This window comes from Geotrypetes seraphini, chromosome 13 (genome assembly GCF_902459505.1).
Source record: "Geotrypetes seraphini chromosome 13, aGeoSer1.1, whole genome shotgun sequence".
NCBI lineage: Eukaryota > Metazoa > Chordata > Amphibia > Gymnophiona > Dermophiidae > Geotrypetes > Geotrypetes seraphini.
Genome location: NC_047096.1, coordinates 29,910,798 through 29,921,761, shown reverse-complemented (window position 1 = coordinate 29,921,761; position 10,964 = coordinate 29,910,798).

The following is a 10,964-nucleotide window of genomic DNA, read 5'->3' as shown; positions in this document are numbered from 1 at the left end:
GGGGGGGGGCTCCCCAACAAAACCCCGCGTCGCAGCTCCTAAAAACAGTCTTTTTCTTCGGCGCGCGCTTCCATCTTGCACTCAGTTGTCGGCGCGCACCTTTGTCTTCCGCGTTACTGTCTATGAACCCTGGAACTCAAGGGTTTATTCCCCTGTGCAAGCTGTGTGACTGAGGGCTTTCCTTTATCACAATTATTTATTATTCTTTAGTGCTTTGTTGGTTGAACTGTCTCTCCCTCTCACCCTTGATTTTGTTGGGGCAGGGGGGATTAGCTTTAGGTTTCTATGTCTTTTCCCCTGTTAATGGGTTCCTTTTGATTTCCACGTACAGGTGTAAAACATTAGAATAGCAGCATATACGCACATAACCTATATATCTGCCAAATTTTTGCTTAAGCACTATTCTGTAAATATGTGTGTATCTTACATGAGGGTGGGTATTCACTTGAATGAAGCATGGGTGGGATACAAATTTATGCATGTAACTTATAGAATACTGTAAGTTATGCACTTATCTCCAAATCATAGGTGCATGCACTTGCCTGGCATACATGCTTGTACCTAATATATATACATATACCTTGGAATCTATCACAGAGGCTATATCAGCTGTCTAGATCAGAGTTCTCAACTTCTTCAAGCCAAGTACCTCCTAAGTCTAACAAATATCATCTGAATACCCCTGCCCAAACTCTGCCCCAGACCGGACCCCCATAATAATAGTACTAATTCTAATGTGTTTTCTTCCATTCATTTTTCATATACACACAATATAATCGGAATACATAATGGTAACCACAAAATTAAACTACACAAAACACACTGTATGCAGAGGAAATTTTAATTATCATTTATAATCAGCTTTTTTTTCAAAGAGGTCAAGGCATATGACTTTAAAATATGCAATGTCACCTCAATAACTGCTGCAGAAAAAAATAGACAAATACAGTGCTGAAATATAGACAGCAGATATACATTCTCAAAACTGACCCAAATTGCAAATAAAATCATTTCCCCTACCTTTGTTGTCTGGTGATTTTATTTTTCTAATCATCCTTTCCCAGTCGCTGTGTCTTCAATAATTTTCTAAAATCAAGAGAGAAAGAAGCTCCTAGCATAATTTTTCCAAACCAAACATTCAATTTAGCAGCCTGAAAAGAGAAAGTTCTCTCAAGAAACCTATTATCTAATATAATAAAACGATAAGCCGCGCATGCGCACTTCCTATGTGTGCGTCCGTTTTCCGTGAGCTGTAGCGATCCATAGGAAGTGCGCATGCGCGGCTTACGGTCTGGCCTCACGCGAGGCAAGACAAGTGCGCATGCGCGCCCTTCCCTGCTCTCCACCTGCGGAGCGGCGGCTGCCGGCCGCTAGCACCCCCTGCCTTCTCCGTCGCCTCCCGGCTCCAGCGGCGTAGGCAGCACTATAAACACGCTGCTTCACGCCCTTCTCTGACATCATCGGAGACAGACGCGACAGAGGAAATCGCCAGTAGAAGCCCGCGAAGCAGCGTGTTTAAAGTGCTGCCTACGCGGCTGCAGCCCCGAGGTTTGTCGGCGGTGGGAGGGTCAGGAGCAGGCCGGATCGACAACGGCAGTAAAAGAAGGGGGAGGGGCCAAACGGAGCAGGGAAGAGAAGGGAAAGGGGGAGTGGGGGAAAATGCTGCTACTGCTTCTACACAGGAAAGGGGGGGATAGGATGGAAATGCTGCTGCACAGGGAAATGGGGAAAAATGACAGACAGACAGACAGCGGGAGGGAGGGAGACAGAAAGAAAGAAAGACACAGGGGCAGGGAGAAGGACAGAAAGACAGACAGAGAAAGGGGGCCAGAGAGAGAGTCAGCAGGAGAGGGGAAAGGGGGCTGCTTTGGGGGGAGGGGTGTGCTGGGGACAGACAGCTTTGCTCTGGGGGGGAAGACAGAAGAGGGCCATGGAGAGACATTTGGGGGTGCTGCGTGGAGAGACATTTGGGAGGTGGGTGCTGGGGGCAGACAGCTTTGCTCGGGGGGGAGGGGGAGACAGAAGGATACAGACAGCGGCCAAGGAGAGAGAGATAAAGAAACAGACAGACACATCTATTCTAGCACCCGTTAATGTAACGGGTTTAAAGACTAGTAACAACATAATTTAACAGAAGGGAATGTAAACAAACAAACTCTACGTGTAAACTTATTTGAGTGGTTCAAAGAAAATGTTTACACGTAGAGTTTGTTTGTTTACATTCGCTTCTGTTAAATAAGGTTGTTATAAAAGGTACAGCTTCTGATGTAATGTTTGATACATGGGAGCTGGGGAAGGGAAGGGAGAGAGTAGCCCTGTGCCACCCAGGTAGTATGCCTCGTTACAAGGTAACAGTTTTAGTTACACAGAAAATGATCTAATGCAGTGGTCTCAAACTCAAACCCTTTGTGGGGCCACATTTTGGATTTGTAGGTACTTGGAGGGCCGCAGAAAAAATAGTTAATGTCTTATTAAAGAAATGACAATTTTGCATGAGGTAAAACTCTTTATAGTTTACTAGCTGATGCCCCGGCGTTGCACGGGTATTTAATTATAGCAATAACACTGTAAATGGATTCAAATAAAGATACTTTATAGTGGTGAATGAAATTATTTTTTTACAGCTTAATAAAAAGTATAATATTCAAATTATAATGTGAAATATTTGACAAAATGAATACAATACAACTAACGCAAAACGTGATTATAAACAACATTTTTAGTTTCACCTCCTGGAGCAAGAACATATAAATTATTGGGTGAACCCAGCCCTGAGCAAGCAACATAGAGTTGTGGGCCACGAGACCCCCAGAACATATCACCCCAGGTAGTGAGGGATCTGCATACCAAGTTTTGTTCAAATCGGTCAAGCCGTTTTTGAATTACTGTGAGAATGGCAGCTTTTTACATTTTTTCCATTGACATGAATGGGTGAAATCTGATTTTATGTTTGTAGCTCCACCCACGTGTGCAGGTGGGCCACGAGACCCCCAGAACATATCACCCCAGGTAGTGAGGGATCTGCATACCAAGTTTCGTTCAAATCGGTCAAGCCGTTTTTGCGTGATCGCGGCACATACACACATACATACCTCCGATTTTATATATATAGATAAAACTTTCCTTTGACAGTTAAAAGGAAAGATATATAAACTATAAAGAGTTTTACGTTAAGCAAAATTGTCATTTCTTTAATAAGACATTAGCTATTTTTTCTGCAGCCCTCCAAGTACTCTATTTTTTCTGCAGCCCTCACATTTAAAGTTTAATATCTTTTCTTTCTTAAAACTGACACATTTCAATCACTATATTGAAAATAAAATCATTTTCCCTACCTTTGTTGGTTGGTGACTTTATTTTTCTGTGCTTTTAACTATGTTTCTAGGGCCTTCTTGACCTTTGACTGTTTTTCTCTCCGTCTTCACTTTCTGCCTTGCATCCATCTTTGGCATTAACTTAATATTCAATTTTTCTGCTTTCTTTTCAAAATCTACGTTTCCATGTCTTACCTTCACTTCCTATCTCTCTCTTCTTCCATCCTATTTCCATGGTCTGACATCTCTTTCCTTCCTTTCTCTCCCTCCCTCCTTCCTTCCTTTCCCCTGGTCTGGCATCTGTCTCCTTCCCTCCCCCATGCCCTGGCATCTCCCCCTCCCCCTCTATGGTCTGATATCTCCTTTCCTTCCCTCCCTCCCATGAACTTGGCATCTCTTGTTCCTCTCCTCTCCCTTGTCTTCCTTCTCCTTCCTTCCCTCTCTTTCTCCAATTGGGTGCGGCAGCAACAGAAGCAGCATTTCCCTTCCCCCTTTACTGTGCAGCAGAAGCATTTCTCTTCCCCTTTCCCTCCCACTCCCTTTCCCTATGCAGCAGCAGCAGAAGCAGCATTTCCCTCCCCCCTTTCCTGTGCAGGAGAGGGATTTCTCTTCCCCCTTCCCTCCCTTTCCCTTTCCCTGTGCAGCAGCAGTAGCAGCATCATTTCCATAGGGTCCCCCTTTCCTATGCAGCAGAAGCATTTCTCTTTCCCCTCCCCTTCCGTTCTCTTCCTTATGGAGCAGCAGTGTGTCTGGCCGGCTCCCTTGCTCAGTTGATTGTTCCGTTCAAAGCCGCGGGTGGCGGCTCCTCGCGAGATCCACACCTGAGTCAGAAGCCTCTCTGATGTGACGTCAGAGAGGCTTCTGATGTAGGAGTGGATAGCGTCAGGAGCCACCACCTGTGGCATTGAACGGAACGATTGACTGAGCGAGGGAGCTAGCCAGACACGCTGCTGCTCCAGAAGGAAGGGAAGGGGGAAGAGAAATGCTGGTGTGGATGGCGCGAGGAGCCGCCGCCGGCCGCAACATTAACCAGAACAATCAACTGCAGCAAGGGAACAGTTGATCATCGCGTCCAGACTGCGGGCTGCAAAATAGCACCTGGAGAGCCACATGCGGCCCATGGGCCGCGTGTTTGAGACCGCTGATCTAATGCAATTAATCCACAGAGATAGAACAAATCGACCCTTCCCCTTTTTACAAAGCCACATTAGTGGCTGCTGCTGTGGTAATTGCTTTGATGTCCATAGGGACGTCGGAGTGTTTTCTGCGTGGCAACCGCTGGCGTGGCTTTGTAAAAGAAGCCCTAAATAATTATACTCCTAAGAGGAAGAAAAAATTCTAATGAAAAAGTGAACTCTTCAGTTTAAAAGTGATTACTTGGCCATGCAAACAAATATTAAGAGTAAAATGTTTTTTAAAAACAGGAGACCTTATTTGTGGGTAACATGACAGCGACCATGTAATGTAACGTCTCTGAATGTGCATCTCTGCGCTATTCGCTAAGACCCAAGAGTGCCATGAGACAAATGCACTAAAGGCCATTCAACCCCTATGGGCTTTGGTGCATTTACCGCATTGGCCCATGTTATTCGACTTGATAAAAGAGGCCCTAAAATAGCCTTCAAGTTGAATTATCAGTCAGCTGTTTAAAACAGTTATCAGTGTCCGTCTAATCCCCCCGCTCAAATAAATGGTATTACATGTACAATATAGCACAGCAAAAACTATCAAAAATGTGCTATAATATAGTTCCAGTCCAAGAAGCAAAAAGACACTGAGTGAGATCGCACACAGAAGTAAAACTTATCTGCATCACTTCATCAGAGACTATACCAAGCTCCAAGAACTGCCAAGCAGCAACACTACACAGAGAAGGGCATAGTTGGCATATTGACATGCACTGTATATCAGCACATATATGCCAGTATTCTGTCATTTATATTCTAGTGCCTAAATTTTCACACATTACCCCAAATCTCAAAAGTCTCTCTACCTTGAGGCAATTGCGACATCTAGTGGTCACAATACAAAATTAACACCCAGCCTCACTTCAACTTGCATTTTTTCTGGCTTCTGAAGGGCAAATAGGGAGGGAGCAAAAAAAAAAAAAAAAAAAAGAGGTAGAGAGAGAAAAAGATTTGTCATAACTTGAACAAATATTTGAAGCAAGTAGGAAAAAGAATTGTCATAAAATTTCCATTTATACCCTCTGCTTCACTCTCAGCCACTCAAATACAGACACATCTTTCATTCACTTCTTGAGAATCTCAGATTGAAATATACTTAGTCCAATTCTTCCTGGAACAACTACTGCAGCATCACAGCTTCTGTTACTCCCTACAAGAACAACAACTTCTCCTTATCACATCACAACATTTCTAAAATGACTACACAACAACCAGTTATAGAAAACGTATGAGCTACATATCCTTTCAAAGGCAGGCAAGCCAACTACCTGCAAAATGTTATCATTGTGTAGAAAAGTGACAAAAATGTTACCTACTTGCCTGGGTAAGGACAGACCTTTTGTTCTGAAATTTCAAATGTTTCATGTTTTTGGAAATTCTGACTTTCTGAACAAGCACTTCATAGATTCAATGGTATTTACAGCTGAGATGGTTGAAGCACAAGGCTTACATCCTCTTTTACTAAGCTGCGCAAGTGTTTTTTAGCATGCGCAGAAAATTAGCGTGCGCTAAAACCGTGCTATACGGCTACAACTAACGCCAGCTCAATGCTGGCATTAGCGTCTAGCGCACGGGGCAATTCTGTGCATGCTAAGCGTGTGCTAAACCCGCTATCACAGCATAGTCAAAGGAGCCCTTAGTTTTCAGATGATCCATTCTATGGTACAGTTGAAAGACAGGAGCTGCAATCTCTACTACAGCCAGTGAAATACTGGGAAAAGCAAAGTAAAGGCTGGAACAGACCATGCAGACGAGCAAAGTACTGCGAGGCTCCTGCTAAAGGTTGTGGTAGCCTTTTCTAGAGCCATCCACTAGGGGCAGGAGTGAGCAAGGTTCTTTCCTGTCTCTATCGCTCCCACTAGACTACCAGGGAGTTTAGGTAGGCCCAAAAGGGCCTATTCTGAGTAGGGGTGGGTGAGAGAGAGAGTAAAGACCTGTATGAACTGGAGGGGGGAGGGTTGCCTTTTCACAGTGTGTGTGGGAGAGAAGGATATTGGAAGGGTGAAATGTGTTTCCAGGGGTGTGTGGGAGAGAGGGGTATTGGAAGTGGGGTGACTGTTAAATGCCAACACAGGCTTCAAAGGAGCTCAGAAACTACTCCACAATAAATAGAGACATATATACAAATTCATCCAAGCCCTCAGGGCTGACAGGCATTCAAAAATCAGCTTGTAGAAGCATAAACAGACTGAAAACTGTAAGCAGGCACAGGAAGGACAGGGCAGGAATCTAGAATGTCTCACCTATCTACTGGAAAAGAGCTTACCAGGGTAAGTGCATAATCTCTTTTTCCAGTGCAATAGGTGAGATATTCTAGACAGTAGGGACATATAAAAGCAGTCCCCCCAAAAGCTAGAGCAGGCTTGCTGTGCCAATCCTTAAGACTGAGGATCCAAAGACTGAGTCTTGCTGCCATATCCTCTCTGTAGAACTTGGTAAACATGTGAAGAGAAGACCATGCTGCCGCTTTTCAAATCTCCTCAGGAGAGATAAATCTAGCTTCGGCCCACGAAGAAGCCACACTCCTGGTAGAAGATGCCTTAACAGAAACAGGAGATTGTTTCTCTGAAAGAGTGTAGGCTGATGAAAGGGCCCTACGAATCCATCTGGAAATTGTGGCCTTGGAAGCGGGAGCACCTTGCTTAAATGAATGAGTCAACACAAACAAATGGTCAGAGAAATAAAACGTGTTTGTGACCTTCAAATAACGCAGAAAAACTCTACGCACATCCAGTTTCTTTAATAGGCGGACAAATCCCAGCCCCAATAGAGGAAGGACGCTCGAATGGAGTTCCTGTAGAATCCTTGAGAAAGCCTTTATGAGGTGAAACGGGTCCCGTTGGGGCAGGCTAGTGCCTCCCGCAGTGCCCCACTATCACTTGGAATGCCTTTGGAGACAGAACCCACTCACCTGCATACAGAGTCTGTCTGCTGAAGAAGTTTCCTTGAACATTGTCTACTCCTGCCACATGTGCTGCCATCAGGGCTAGGAGATGACCCAAAGAAAAAGAAGGCAGACTTCCTGAGCCAGAGGAGTGCTCTTGGTTCCTCCCTGATGATTGACGTAGGCTACTGCCGTCACATTAGTCCAGGGTGCTGTTGCTAGCCCAAAGGGCAGTGTCGAGAACTGGTAATGCTGTTCCAGAACATGAAACCGCAAGAATTTGCAGTGGGCTGAAAAAATAGGAATGTGCAAGAATACCTCTGTGAGATCCAGAGAGGCAAGAAACTCTCCCGGGGTCACTGCTGCAATAATGAAACGCATGATCTCCATTCGAATCGAGGAATTTTGAGAGCCGCATTCATGTGCTGATGATCCAGAATAGGCTTCCAGTATTATGAGCTTTTCTTTGGCACGATAAAGTACATGGAGTATTTGCCTGAACCTGAAAGGCTCTATAGCTTGAATATCCAGCAAGCGCTGAACAGTGGCTTGAATCCTGAGCACTTTGTCTGGGTGACCTGAAAGAGAGTTCATGATCAATATGTCAGATGTTGAGTAAATTTCAGCTTGTAACCTGACTGAACAATGTTTAAGACCCACTGATCGGATGTAATGCGCATCCACGTAGGAAGAAACTCTGAGAGCCGGCCCCTTATCTGCAGAGGGGCATCTGTCGGCCTGGCATTATTGAGCCTTTCTAGCAGAGGGTGCAGAACGGGAGGTGGAAGGCTGGGAACGCCTGTAGCCAATGTATCGTTGTCTGGAGCCTTGGGAAAATCTCTGCTATGTGGCATTTGCATACGATCTGGAATGCCATGAGCCACAAAAATTAGAGCGTCCAGAACCCCTGGAGGGTCTGGATCTACTATCGGGCAAAATCTTAGGGCAATGGTCTATCACTGAATCCATAAAGTCATCCAGACCTTTTCCAAACAATAACTGCCCCTTATAAGGCAGCCTAGCCAAAGTAGCCTTGGAAGTGGAATCACCAGCCCATTATCAGATCCAGAACATTCGGTAGGCAGAGATGGAGTTTGCTGGCACCTTTGCCATATAATCTGCCCCAGCCATCAGAAGCTGAGGCGGGGATCTACTGCCTCACTCTCCAGAGCGCGCATCAAAGTTTCCCGAGGACCACATCCACCCAGCAGCCCTGCATGTCCTTTAACACAACACCACCCTCACTGGGGAGAGAGGTGTGCTTAGTCCCCAAAGAATCTACCATGGTCTGATCCAAAAGCTGCCTGGAGAGAGTCACTTTCAGGTTTTGAGGCCTGATGCATCAGTGATTCATTTGTTGGTTGTCATCATGTACGTCAAAGTTTGTACATGCGCAGTGGGCATGAGGTTGGCCCAAAAAAGGAAGAAGTATCGGAGCAATAAAACAGTGCTCCGGGGCCTATTTTGCGGCCAGTCTAGTTGCCGAGAGATGTGGGGCCTGAGTAGGATATGGGAGTGTTCCCGGCGATGTGTGGCTGGATCAGGGATTGTGTCGCAGATGTCATCCTGTCAGTGCAGGAATGACATCACCATTCCAGCGCATGTGCAGGAAAGTTTACTGGCTAATCTTTTATTTTTTACAAAAGTAAAGTTTAGCGCCGGTGCCGCTGAAGATTTTAAAGGGAGAACACCAGAACAGTGGGGAGAGGCTCCAGAGAGCCTCCCCCGAAGATGCACATGGTATTTACACGCGTTTTGTTATTTTTGATCGCAGGTTTGGCACGTGGGAAATGGACAATGTTGTTGATGTCATGGTGATGGCATGAGACAGGCTGCCGGCACATGAAGACTTCTAGCTCGTGCTCGTATAGAAAAAAAAGATTTAAAGAACATTTGTGTTCTGAAGGGCTTTTTTAAGGCAAACTTGGTGTTTTATTTGTTTTTGAAACTCTGGTTTTTAAAAGGAATTTATGTTTGCAGTTTGGTGATTTTCAGTTGCTGATCTTTACACAGAACTTGTGTCCTCATGCAGAGGTCAGCAACAGCTGTGAACATTCTGTCATTTTTTTGACAGTTGGGTGGGTGATTGGTTCTGGACAGCTGTGTGTGAGAGCTGCTCCTTCTGAGAAATATTTCTGAAGTAAGTTTTTGGTTTCTAGAGATACACTTCTCCCTCCGTATTCGCTGTGATAAGGGATTAACAGACAAACTTTTTCATATGTTATTCGTTCTTTTCTATTAAAAACCATCGTGAATATGGTGAAACCGTGAATAATGTGGTGGGAAACATAGACTGTTCCTGAAGGAGAGGCAAAACACGGTGAAGAAAGTGCCGGGAATCAGCGATTTTCTCTGTAAACGCTTGGAATCAGCGATTTCTCTATGCAGGCTGACATCATTAGGGAGGAGGAGCCAGCAAGCTATAAAACGCAAATAATCGAAACCATGAATACGGAGGAAGAAGTGTAATTGCTTGGTTTTATTGTGAAGTTGGTTATCTGGTGTTAATGATTTTTGGTGGTCTGGATGTTATGATTTTGACAGGTTGGTATAATGGTTTGAGGTTCTATTGTAGAAGTTTTTGAGTTAAGATCTCATGTTGGATCTTTTTAGCTGTTAGATCTTTTAGAGGTAAAAAATTTTCTGGTGAATGATAGATTTGAAGATTTTTATTGTGTCATAGAAATTCAGAGTGCCTAAGAGTTTTTCTGTGCTTCAGTGAATTTCTGTGAAAGAGATCTTTCTGGTAGCCACCTCATTGTAAGCTGGGCTTAAAATCTGTGACTTTGTCAACTGTTGCTGATAGTTATTTGCTTCTGGTGAATTTGAGGATTTTGTCTGGAGTGCTGGTGTGAATAGATAAAGAATTTTACAGGTCTGTGGCTCTGAAGAGGAGTCTGTATTTGTGTCCTAGGGACTTTTGGTCATTCAGAATTTTTTTCTGTGTCAGAGTCTTGTTAGCTGCTGACAACACATTTGTAAAAATTTGGCTTAAGATATTTGGCATTTGGGAGAAGTTTATTAAATTGTGGGAGGGAATTAACTTAAGGCATTTTCAATTATCTTTTGTTTTATATTAGCTAGACAAGTTTTAAATAGTTGATATTGTTGTGAAAAATAGTTTAAGGGTTGTAGGATATTCTTATTGATTTTTCTGAGTCAGAGTAATAAGAGTTCATTTGATCTTCATTCAACAGCCATCCTGGTAAGGTAGAAATTCAAATGCGTGCAAGACAAAAGTGTGTGGACAATTGCGCTAAGACAATTCAGCACAAGACAATTGCATACAAGACAGTTGAAAGCAACCAGAAGTGAGCGCAAGACAATTGAGCGTAATCACAATTGCACGTAAGACTGTTGAGCGCAAGACAACTCAACGCAAAACAATTAAGTGATTGTTTCACGCTCAGTTGTCTTGCGCTCACTTGTCTTGTGCTCAGTTGTCTCGCGCTCTCTTGTCTTGTGCTCAGTTGTCTTCGCGCCCAATTGTCTTAGCGCAGTTGTCCGCGCGCTTATGTCTTGCGCACATTTGACTATGAACCACCTGGTACCCACCGAAAGGAAAGAAAGGAAAAGAAA